The sequence below is a fragment of the Schistocerca americana genome, chromosome 3 (genome assembly GCF_021461395.2).
Source record: "Schistocerca americana isolate TAMUIC-IGC-003095 chromosome 3, iqSchAmer2.1, whole genome shotgun sequence".
NCBI classification, from domain to species: domain Eukaryota; kingdom Metazoa; phylum Arthropoda; class Insecta; order Orthoptera; family Acrididae; genus Schistocerca; species Schistocerca americana.
The window spans coordinates 773,358,509-773,370,803 of NC_060121.1; the positions used below are offsets into that span (position 1 = coordinate 773,358,509).

Below are 12,295 nucleotides of genomic sequence, written 5' to 3' on the forward strand. Positions count from 1 at the left end.
ACCGAAAGTTATAGTGGTAGAAGTAGCCGACCCATCCGACGCAAACCTCCAGTTTAAACATTGCGAGAGTATTAAGGAGAAAGATTATGAAAATTTTAGTGATAGCCGGTCACGATTGGTAGAAAAGCACATAGATTACAGCGTGTATGAGGTTAGAGCTGACGTTATACGGTCACACGGTAGCAGTGTGGGTTGCGCAGATCTAGAGGAAGTAATTGCATATACTACTGGGCACATTCCTCCAGGTAGATTGGCAGATGAGATCAATCTGACCAAAGAGGAATCAATGAAGGTGACAATTAGTGAATTGATAGCAAAGCAACACTCACTAGTTGACGAGTTACAGGAAAAGGTTTCGTTATTGGAGGCGAAGCTACAGACTAAGCCTCAGGACAAACGTGTTGAAATTAAAACTGTATGTGAACAGAGGCTGAAAAAGCCGCCAGATAAGCCGGATTTGGGATCAAAGCCGGATGGTTTTTTCTAGAATGACCTGGATATAGACGAGGATTTACTGTGGGAAAATAAAGAAACAGTCGAGGACAAGTGTAGACGGGTAGTAGTGTCTGTTAATATGCACGACCTACAACTAAACGTGTTGATTGACACCGGTGCAGAATTGAGTGTTGTATCTGGGAAAATATTTGAGTTACTGAAAGATAGACCTGGCATCGTAGTTATGCCAGTAACAGGAGTGAAAATTATTGGTGCTACTGGGAAGGCCATAAACCGGTCACAAAACAGATTTTTGTCAACTTGGAGATATGTGGGGCACGATTTGAATAAGAGTTTGTTGTCGTGCCAGACTTGACTACGGAAGTAATTATCAAGTTAGATTGGCTATTAAAGTACCGTGCAGTGATTAATTGCGAAAGCAAAACTTTGACATGTACGTCACAAGATAAAACAATAGTAGTTAGTTTTGACGAGGCAGGAGACGGTGTGCATAGGCAATACCAGCCTATACACATTGTTAACTGGCCGGATGCTATTGACGTAGGTATGAATTTGAACTACTGTAATGTGAGGAATCTCGGCATTGACAATAGTGTAGAAAGTGAATTGGAAAGTATTGTAGATGGTGTGTCAAACGTAACACACGAACAAAGACGAGGCCTGTATGAAGTAATAATGAAGAATAAGAGTGTGTTTTCAGACAAACCGGGACTTGTGGAAGGATATAAATGCAAGTTGCATGTGATTCCGCACGAACCATTCTTCGTGAGACCGTATGCTATACCGCTGTCCAAAAAGGAAGCAGTGCAACGGGAGATAGATAAGATGATCGAATGGGGAGTGATTGAAAGAAGTACGAGTCCATATAGTAATGGTTTGGTCATTGTAGCAAAACGGGATGGTAGTGTGCGTATTGTGATTGACGCACGCACGTTGAATAGGGTCGTTCAACGTGAAACAGACAGACCAGAGAGTATGGAGGACATTTTGCAACGTTTTCATGACGTTGTTTTCATGACTAGCCTCGATCTGACGGCTAGTTACTGGCAAATAGAACTCGAAGAAGAATCTAGGCCATACACCGCCTTCTTGTTTGCGGGCAGGTGTTATCAGTATAGAGTACTGCCGTTTGGACTTAGTATATCTGTGTCCGTATTCATCAGGGCCCTAGATAAAGTGCTAGGACCGGCTTTGAGTTCAAGATTAACTGTATATGTTGACGACCTATTGTTGGCCAATGCCACTTGGCATGACCATTGTGACCTGTTAGATGAAGTTTTTAGAGCATTGCGCCATGGCGGAATGACTCTACAGCTAAAGAAATGCGAATTTGTGAAGCAGAAACTGAAATTTTTAGGGCATGTAATTACCACTGCTGGTATTACGAAAGACCCAGAGAAACTAGAGGCAATAAGGAATTGTCCTCCACCCAAGTCTAGGAAACAGTTAAAAAGTTTTCTAGGGCTCACAGGATTTTACCGTAAATTTGTAAAAGGACAAGTGTTTAATGATGAAAATTTGAATAACCTCTTACGCAAAAATGTTCCGTTTGTGTGGACTGACGGGTGTCAGACCGCTTTCGAGAGATTAAAAGACGAGTTGTTAAGATCTAACATACTATTTCATCCTGATTTATCGCTACCCTTCCATCTGGGAACGGATTCGTCGAATTACGGGGTGGGGGTAGATCTGTTCCAAGAAGTTGGTAAAGGAGAGGATAAGGAACACCGGACGATAGCGTTCGCGAGTCGAACTTTATCAAAAAGTGAGCGAAACTACATGATTTCCGAGAAAGAGTGTCTCGCTATCGTGTGGGGATTCAAGAAGTTCAAGGGTTACCTATGGGACCGTAAGGTGATTGTTCATACGGACCATAAGGCGCTCACTTATCTGAAGGATTGTAAACTACTTCACGAAAGACTGACTAGGTGGTCGCTGTATTTACAGCAGTTTAACTATGACATCTGTTACGTAAAAGGGACCGACAACTGCGTAGCGGATGCGCTGTCGCGGTTGCCCGAGTCTAATCAAGGTCTATTGAAAGATGAGGCAGATGGAGTGGTCAAATTGTACTATTTTAAAGAAGTTGAGGGACGTAAATTAATAATGAACATCTGTAAGAATCTACGTCGTCATCAGAACGAGGATGGTTGTTTAAATATGGTGAAAACCCGATATGACGAAAGGAGTCCAGAAGGAGAAAAATTAAGGAACTATTACAAGATATACGATCATATCTTGTACATATGTAAGAGTGAAGATAGTAATATTTGGCGGGTATGCTGGCCCACCAAATACGTCACGGAAATAATTGACTACTACCATTTGGCGTATGGTCACTGTGGACCAAAGAAATGTACGAAAAAGCTGAGTGAAGTAGCGCATTTTAACAACATGTTAAAACGCGTTACTGACAGAGTGAAAACTTGCGATTTATGTCAGAAGGTGAAGGTTACCAACTGTATGAGTCGTGGTCCTATGCAAAGTATAAGGCCTAACGACACTTTTGAATTACTGTGTGTGGACTTGTACGGACCTTTGCCCAAGTCATCAGGAAACTTCGCCTACATTTTAGTAGTGCTAGAAGCTTTTTCCAAGTTCATTAAACTATACCCGATTAGGAAAGCTACAGCCAAAGCGGTCTATAGCAAGCTTGTGAACGATTATTTTGTTCATATTGGTAAGCCCAAGGCGATTCTATCAGACAATGGGGCACAATTTACTTCTAAGTTGTGGAATGAAGGCATGGAAAGTAATGGGGTCGAGGTGATCCATATTTCAGCTTATTGTCCGGCCGGGAATCCCGCTGAGAGGTATATGTGCGAGCTAGGCCGACTTTGCCGTACCTATTGCCATCACAACCATAGGGCATGGGGCAAATATGTAGCAGTATTTGAGAGAATTATGAACACCTTGAGACATGAATCTACGGGATTTTCTCCAGAGGAAATCCTGTTGGGTGACAGAAGTAAAAGTTTAGTGGAAGATAATCAAATTCCCTCCATGGATTGACATTAGTATTTGTGTGAAAAAAGATCGTTTGCGAGAAGTAATGAAGCTAAAAGCCGATGCTCGCATACGTCGTCATGACGCTGAAGTGCGTTTTGCTAAGTTTGCAATCGGAGACTTAGTACTTGCAAAAGCTCATGAGAAATTGAGCGAGATAGACAATGAAATCTCTAAATTTAAGTTTGTTTATAATGGACCATATAAAGTCATTGGTATACCTCACACAAATGCTTATTGCTTAGAGTATCCAAGCTCTGGAAAACTATTAGGTATACGGAACATTGTAGACCTGAAATTGTACCAACCTAGGATTGATTAATCAATTTAATTTTAATCAATTTAATCATGATCTAATCAACTGAAAAATCCAAGCTGCTAGTTTAAGTTTTCAGCTGAGTCACAGTAGACTAAGGAATGTAAATATGATTTTGTAAATAGCTGTAAGATCCCATAAATATGTGATTTACTAGTCATTGCCGATGTACTTAGACGCTGTTTTAAGTTTCAGGCTAGTACATGCGTGTGATGATGGACAGTGTTGAGTTATCCACTGTGATAGTGTTTATGGACTTCTTGAGATTACTCGGGAGTGAGTTTTACCGAAAGAATTCAGTGAAACGGACGTTCTGGAAATGTCGTTACAAGGGCGAGAGAGATCAAGCGTGCCGCACAGGCGGGCGCAACAATACTGGCGGGGCGGAACTGCTGTAGGCTCTTGTGCCGCTGTCGGCATTCTTTGTACTTGCGAGTACGGAAGGCGGAGTTGTTCTTCTTCCCGGACAGCTGATACGAAAGAATTCTGTTGTCAATATTTATGTTTTTGTCGATCTGCTGTATATTATTTTCTTGTTTAGCGTGAAGTGCACACTCATGACGAGAATATTAATTATGAAAAGTTTATATAAAATACGTATTCTATGTAATTAATTATTAATTTGCGTATTTTGATATACCTGTTTTCTATGACCATGTAATCTGATTAATTTTGTAAATAGTATTCCATTTCTTGATACTGCTAGGAATTTAGATTTTTAGAATAGCTAAACCATTTTCTATGTTTTCTATGAATTTTAATATGTTGTCAACCTGTTTTATTTTGATCAAGATGACAGAGTGGAATAAGATTAGGAGTGTCTCCACTCAATTATTATCGTCTAAAAATTGGTTTATGGTTAATTAGGCGAATGCTAAATTTTGTTGTTTTAAGCATATGCATTTCCGCTGTTTCTTTTTTTTTGGACATTTTCTGAGTCTGTTTACGTTACACGAACATCCTCAGACAATGTGGGGCACGTGTAACGCCGGAAATGCATATCCTCCTATTTCTATTCTATTGTACTATAATTTGTTTTCCTTATTTTTTTTTACCTGAATATATGACATTTCTGTGTCTTTACATATGGTAATTGTTTTACTATTTGTATATATATATTTATGCATTTATGTCAATGTATAATTGGTTTGTTTCGTAAATATTATTTGTATTTTTACGCTGGGTCTTGCCTAGGGAAAACTGCTATCGAACGATTACATCGATAGGTCGTGTGAAGACTCAAAGTGTGTAGGATCTTTGGTAGAGTTAACTCTGCCGCGTGGAGCGCGGGCAGAGCTGTGGGAGTCTGGCTGGAGTAGCGAGTGGAGCAGGTGTGTTGTGTGACACTCCCGCGAGTTGCTGCGCTTTCGGGGTTTGGCAGCATGTAATTGCACTCGACTCGCGATGATAGTTTCTGACATGGTGTCGCGGACGGGAAGCATTAGCTGGCGCACATCAAGAGCCCGTTTCGCCTGGTGACCGTGTCGAGAAGAAGGCGCGCCAACATCCAGCTTCTGCAACAGCGACGGCCGACAATGAGTGACTGTCACCACCTCCTCGATCGACGGCTTCAAACCTTCAATCAACCAACAAGGAAGACTAAAAGCACGTAAAGTTTCAGAACTGTATGGCAGACCTCAGCTTTTCAAATTGTTCCATTTGCATCGCAAAATTACAGCAGCTTAGCATGAACCTTTGTTGCTCATTGTCCCAATTGCATTGCCAAGCAGGGTCCCTTCCTTTTCCGAAATGAACCCGAGTGTCGTTGAAATTCAAACGCCAGCATAATTCCATTTCACTGCTTTAATTTCAAACTTCAATTTAAGTATTCATAGCTGGCCACAATAGTTAGATTACACAGGCACAAATTAAGAGTGCGAGTTTTGTTACCGTGTTTTAGCTTACCTGTGACTGCAGCTCAGCTTGGTACGTACTAAATTTTACTATTGTTAATTGTTCAGAATCGTTTAATTCAAGTTCAAAGTTAAATCTCTTCTTTCTAAATTGCGTAGATTCAAGTAGCTTTAGAAATGATTGTTGAGGTAGTCCAAGACTAACTGTATTTCGATGTGCTTCAGAAAGAAAGCTCACTATTAACTTCAGTCACTAAATTAACTTTCGATTTTTGCTAAATTAAGTGTAGCGAAATTTATTACTTCTGACAAACTTTCAGTTTTCACACTACACGTGTCAACCTTCAGTTGCCACGCTTCTAGTGCTAATTATATGTGTAATAACCTTTCTTTTTCAGTTATTATAGTAATTGTCCATAGGACTGGCGACCGTAATTTCCCCCAAATCTCAAATATCTAATTACCGCTAGTTGATTGTTAACGTAATGGCCGCACATTTACTTTCTTTATTAACTTTATCCCTATTTCAAAATTAATTTCCACCAGTTTCACTTGCATTTTTCCTTTCATTTAGATGTAACCCTTTCCTCCCTCTTTACCGATAGGTTAACTTCGGTGACGATTGCTTTTCCAAAATTCCCATTAGGTACACGCGGTTTCATTTTTCACCGTCATTAAGGTCGATAAGTGAGGGGGAGGTTACAAACTATACCTGTACATGTCATCCAAGCTCTGTTTGACTCAATGCCCAGGCATGTCAAGGCCGTTAGTAAGGCCATAGGTGGCTGTTTCTGGGTATTGATTTCTCATGATCTATGCACCCAAATTGCGTGAAAATGTAATCACATGTCAGTTCTGGCATAATACACTTGTCCAATGAATACCCTTTCATCATCTGCATTTCTTCTTGGTGTAGCAATTTTAATGGGCAGTAGTGTATTTCAGTAAAAAATTACATGTTTCACGAAGACATCTAAGAATAAAATCCAAATAGCATTTGAACAAAAGGATTATGGAAGCCACAGTAATAGACCAATCTGGTAAGGACACGTACATGGACAATTAGTTAAGTCACTAACATGTAGTTTTTACTGATAGAACTACTACTTCAATCTGAGGAACCTCTCTCTCAGTATTTTCCATGAGTTTTGTTTTCACAATTTATAGCTCTCTTTGATTTTTTCCTACTGACTTTCTTATTTCGTCCCTTTTCTTTTGAAGACTTCTCAGCTGTCGTTTCCCCTGCTACTGTTTCACTGTGTCTATGACCTTGAATGCACTCTGAACAGCAAAAATGGCTATGGGAGACGCTTCAGTCAATTTTTTGACTGGAATGGAGTTGTCAGAGAAACTTCTTTCATGGTTGGCATTACCATGGAAGAGATGGCAAGCAACCTTGATAAATCTCTTCGCATTTTCATGTTCACTCTTAACCCCAATGACTGTCATCCAGAATTGATTGATGTAAGCACAAACCCCATCATATTATTTGAGGATTTTCTTTACTAACATGGTCTTCCCTAGATTTTGGAACTCGTAGGCAACAGCGTCAGCCTCATGAGCAGCTAAGCAAACTAAGGTAGTGAGATGTGTCAATTCTACATCTAACTGTCTCTTCTTGTGGTCGGCATTAATTTCCACTTCTGGCTCTACACATGGAATGTCCTTCATACAAGCTGGGGGCTATTTATCCAGAATTTTGGATACCATACACCTTATAAATGTAAGGCACACATTCCGTAGTTCCAAGATATCCAGGATGGGCTGGCTGACCGCTGCATTGGACTGAGCAAGGAGAGAGGTTGGGGAATGGCAAAACAACAGTGCAGCACCAAGCTGAGTGTGAGCAGTGAGCACAGCATGGCATCAAGCCAAGCAGAAGGCAAGCAAATGCCTCTGCCCCAAATCAAATGAGATATCATGCATTTCCCAGGGTTTTTAGGAAAAATGCAAAAATTCCCTGAGTTTCTGAGGAAAGAAAAAATTTCCCGAGTTTTCCATGTTTTCCAGGACGCTGGACACCCTGCTCGATCTTAAAAATCTGTTCGACATTTATTTCACTGTCCTCTAAAATAAAGAAAGGCAGGTAAGTCAGTCATTGGTGTCTACACTGGAAATACATGGCCATCAAAATCCAGCAAACTCTAGTCTGTACATCAGAAGCAACACACTTACAAGGGTCCTATGGAAAATGAAGGACAAGATGAGTCATCGGACTGTGTTCTATCTATTGACAAGTGAGAAGTACTTCCACATAATCAAAAGGATGTGCACCACGTCAAATAGTTGACTTTGCCAATCAAAGCTTATTCTCTGTCAGTCCAGTCAAATTGTTTTCCACTGGTACATTATTCTGTACATCAACAGGTAGGTGATAACATGTAGGGGAAATGACGAACTGACTCTTGAGATTTCCAGTATGTGTCCTTGGCTGCCAAAGCTGCTATTCCCCCCCTCCCCCAGATTTACATGTGCCCTGGTACCCAGTGGGATTGCATCTCCTTCCCCAGCCTGTGTACACAGATAAGGATTTCTGGATGCTTTGGACATTGTTCTTGTTTGGTGGGTACATACTTGGTACAAACTGAAGTACACTTCTAAAGGAGTGAGTAAACAGGAATTTCTCATCACAAGTATGTCTCATCTCACACAGTGTCTTCCAGACTTCATGCAATTCTGGATAAAATATCATAAATTCATTTGTTGAGCAAATTGTAAAGGCCTGCTCAGAGAGAACTATGGAGTAGCCATGAGGACTGCTCTGGTTATCCTCATCAGTAAATAATGTCATATAGCTGTAGTGCTCATTTAAAATATGTATCCAGGAATATTCTCTGTATCATAACTGAACAAATTTAAAATAATTTTGTGGCTCTTCAGCAGTATTAGTGGCAGACAGTTCCAGCCCTGTGTTACACTGGTATTTGTTTCACACTTAAGTGCCACTAGTCTGTGTTTTCTGTGGATGCAGAATTGCTGCTTGATGGGGTCTATGAAAATTAACAGGATGAAGAACTCGGTAACAATCAGGAACAAACCATTACATTTTTTGTCGTTAATTTAGTAAAGAAGAGCACTTTCTGGTGACATGTACATTCACGGCTGAATTTGACAGTGGAGGAATAATGTAAGAAATCTATCAACATCAATACAGCATATATAGAGAAAAGCAATGGAAATTCCAGAGAGCAATAATCACTCATCTATAGCCGAATGATATGCAGTGCATAGAAACACAAAATAGTATTTACTAGTTTTTGAGCACTTGCGCTTTTCCTAGTATAAATATACATATTCGCACTCGCAACCACACTGACACCCAGATGCAACCACCTGTGGCCATGGCAATACATCTGCTGATTATCAACAGCCGTTGTCTGGGCAGATGGAGGTGGGGCAGAAGTACGGAAGGACACTAGAGGTGAGGGAGGTGTTTCAGCGGGTGCACAATGGTATGTAAGAAGTCCAGAGGGTAGCTGAGGCTGTTGTATATGAGGCAGCAGATAGGGAGGGTGCAGAGAAAGGGAGAAGGATGGAGACTGAGGGGGGCAGAGGGGCAGAGAGACAGAGGGGCAGAGAGAAAGGGAAAAGGGGGGGACAGAGGGGAGAGGGAGGAAGAGCAGAAAGATAGGAAGTGCACAGAGAAAGGGAGGAGGGTGGAAAAGGGAGGAGGGTGGAAAAAGAGGGAGGGAATGGCAAAGAAAGAAAGGCGCAAAGGGATGGTGTGGAGTGGCGAGGGGGGACAAGAGGTAGCGGTCGGGGGAACAGCGGCAGACTTGCAGAGGGGGGGGGGGGGCGACAGCGGGGGTGGGCCCGACAGGGGGGGGGGGCGACAGGGGGGGGAGGGAGGAGAAGCGACGGGGGGGGGGGGGGGGCAAAGAGGGGACAGTGACAGAGAGGATGGAAGGCTGCATAGAGGACGGAAGGCTGCAGAGAGGACGGAAGGCTGCAGAGAGGACGGAAGGCTGCAGAGAGGACGGAAGGCTGCAGAGAGGACGGAAGGCTGCAGAGAGGACGGAAGGCTGCAGAGAGGACGGAAGGCTGCAGAGAGGACGGAAGGCTGCAGAGAGGACGGAAGGCTGCAGAGAGGACGGAAGGCTGCAGAGAGGACGGAAGGCTGCAGAGAGGACGGAAGGCTGCAGAGAGGACGGAAGGCTGCAGAGAGGACGGAAGGCTGCAGAGAGGACGGAAGGCTGCAGAGAGGACGGAAGGCTGCAGAGAGGACGGAAGGCTGCAGAGAGGACGGAAGGCTGCAGAGAGGACGGAAGGCTGCAGAGAGGACGGAAGGCTGCAGAGAGGACGGAAGGCTGCAGAGAGGACGGAAGGCTGCAGAGAGGACGGAAGGCTGCAGAGAGGACGGAAGGCTGCAGAGAGGACGGAAGGCTGCAGAGAGGACGGAAGGCTGCAGAGAGGACGGAAGGCTGCAGAGAGGACGGAAGGCTGCAGAGAGGACGGAAGGCTGCAGAGAGGACGGAAGGCTGCAGAGAGGACGGAAGGCTGCAGAGAGGACGGAAGGCTGCAGAGAGGACGGAAGGCTGCAGAGAGGACGGAAGGCTGCAGAGAGGACGGAAGGCTGCAGAGAGGACGGAAGGCTGCAGAGAGGACGGAAGGCTGCAGAGAGGACGGAAGGCTGCAGAGAGGACGGAAGGCTGCAGAGAGGACGGAAGGCTGCAGAGAGGACGGAAGGCTGCAGAGAGGACGGAAGGCTGCAGAGAGGACGGAAGGCTGCAGAGAGGACGGAAGGCTGCAGAGAGGACGGTAGATGGGGGAGGTGACCCGACGATTGGGGGGGGGGGGGTCCAGGAGAGGGTTCGGCGGGGGGAAGAGGGGGTGAGGGACGAGTGGAGGTTCGGTGGGTGGGCGCAAGAGGAGGGCGAGAAAGATGTGGCGGGGGGAGAGAGGGCGAGTGTGGCGTGGCGAGAGCGGCGTTACGCGGGGCAGGAGCGGCGTTACGCGGGGCAGGAGCGGCGTTACGCGGGGCAGGAGCGGCGTTACGCGGGGCAGGAGCGGCGTTACGCGGGGCAGGAGCGGCGTTACGCGGGGCATAGCTAGGGTAAGGATGGCTGTGGGGGGGGGGAGGATGGGTCAGGCGGCGGAGGGGGAGAGGGGTCAGGCGGCGGAGGGGGAGAGGGGTCCGGCGGCGGAGGGGGAGAGGGGTCCGGCGGCGGAGGGGGAGAGGGGTCCGGCGGCGGAGGGGGAGAGGGGTCCGGCGGCGGAGGGGGAGAGGGGTCCGGCGGCGGAGGGGGAGAGGGGTCCGGCGGCGGAGGGGGAGAGGGGTCCGGCGGCGGAGGGGGAGAGGGGTCCGGCGGCGGAGGGGGAGAGGGGTCCGGCGGCGGAGGGGGAGAGGGGTCCGGCGGCGGAGGGGGAGAGGGGTCCGGCGGCGGAGGGGGAGAGGGGTCCGGCGGCGGAGGGGGAGAGGGGTCCGGCGGCGGAGGGGGAGAGGGGTCCGGCGGCGGAGGGGGAGAGGGGTCCGGCGGCGGAGGGGGAGAGGGGTCCGGCGGCGGAGGGGGAGAGGGGTCCGGCGGCGGAGGGGGAGAGGGGTCCGGCGGCGGAGGGGGAGAGGGGTCCGGCGGCGGAGGGGGAGAGGGGTCCGGCGGCGGAGGGGGAGAGGGGTCCGGCGGCGGAGGGGGAGAGGGGTCCGGCAGCGGAGGGGGAGAGGGGTCCGGCAGCGGAGGGGGAGAGGGGTCCGGCAGCGGAGGGGGAGAGGGGTCCGGCAGCGGAGGGGGAGAGGGGTCCGGCAGCGGAGGGGGAGAGGGGTCCGGCAGCGGAGGGGGAGAGGGGTCCGGCAGCGGAGGGGGAGAGGGGTCCGGCAGCGGAGGGGGAGAGGGGTCCGGCAGCGGAGGGGGAGAGGGGTCCGGCAGCGGAGGGGGAGAGGGGTCCGGCAGCGGAGGGGGAGAGGGGTCCGGCAGCGGAGGGGGAGAGGGGTCCGGCAGCGGAGGGGGAGAGGGGTCCGGCAGCGGAGGGGGAGAGGGGTCCGGCAGCGGAGGGGGAGAGGGGTCCGGCAGCGGAGGGGGAGAGGGGTCCGGCAGCGGAGGGGGAGAGGGGTCCGGCAGCGGAGGGGGAGAGGGGTCCGGCAGCGGAGGGGGAGAGGGGTCCGGCAGCGGAGGGGGAGAGGGGTCCGGCAGCGGAGGGGGAGAGGGGTCCGGCGGCGGCCATAGGGGGCAGAGGCCAGTGGTTGTTTCAGACATGGGGGTGCGGGTGCGGCTGTCATAGGGGGGGGCGGCGGCCAAGGGGGCTCGGGGGCGGCGGCCAAGGGGGCAGATCCGACATGGCCCAGGAGTTGGGTTGGGGCAATATGCAAGGGCACTGAGGAGCTACTACTCTGTAAAAGGGGGTGTTATAGGGTTCACTGTGGCATATAGTGAACGAGAGGACTTTCCCTTCCATCCGCCATTTGAGAGTGCAAAAAGCTGGGGGGTAATTCTCTGACACAGAGGTGCGAGCTTAGGGCCCAGCAAAGTGCTCGGCAATCGTGTTTGCGTCTGGTACCCAAAAACTCATTTGATCTTCGCCCAGACTTGGGAAGGTGACCTATGACACCCAATGGTCAAGACGTCTCTCTCCCAACACTCCTCTTTCCGTCATTTCGTAAGTTGGTGAATGCAGACATGGAGCCATTTACACGCTACGAGGTGATCCAGGGAAGGGTGCGCCTTATGCCGCT

The 12,295-nt window shown here is 47.9% G+C and overlaps 1 protein-coding gene across 1 annotated transcript in view; it reads right to left on the bottom strand.

Annotated features, from left to right (window-relative positions):
• LOC124605236 (brefeldin A-inhibited guanine nucleotide-exchange protein 1) overlaps nucleotides 1–12,295 on the bottom strand; it is a 257,319-nt gene that overhangs the window by 162,931 nt on the left and 82,093 nt on the right. The window lies entirely within an intron of this gene.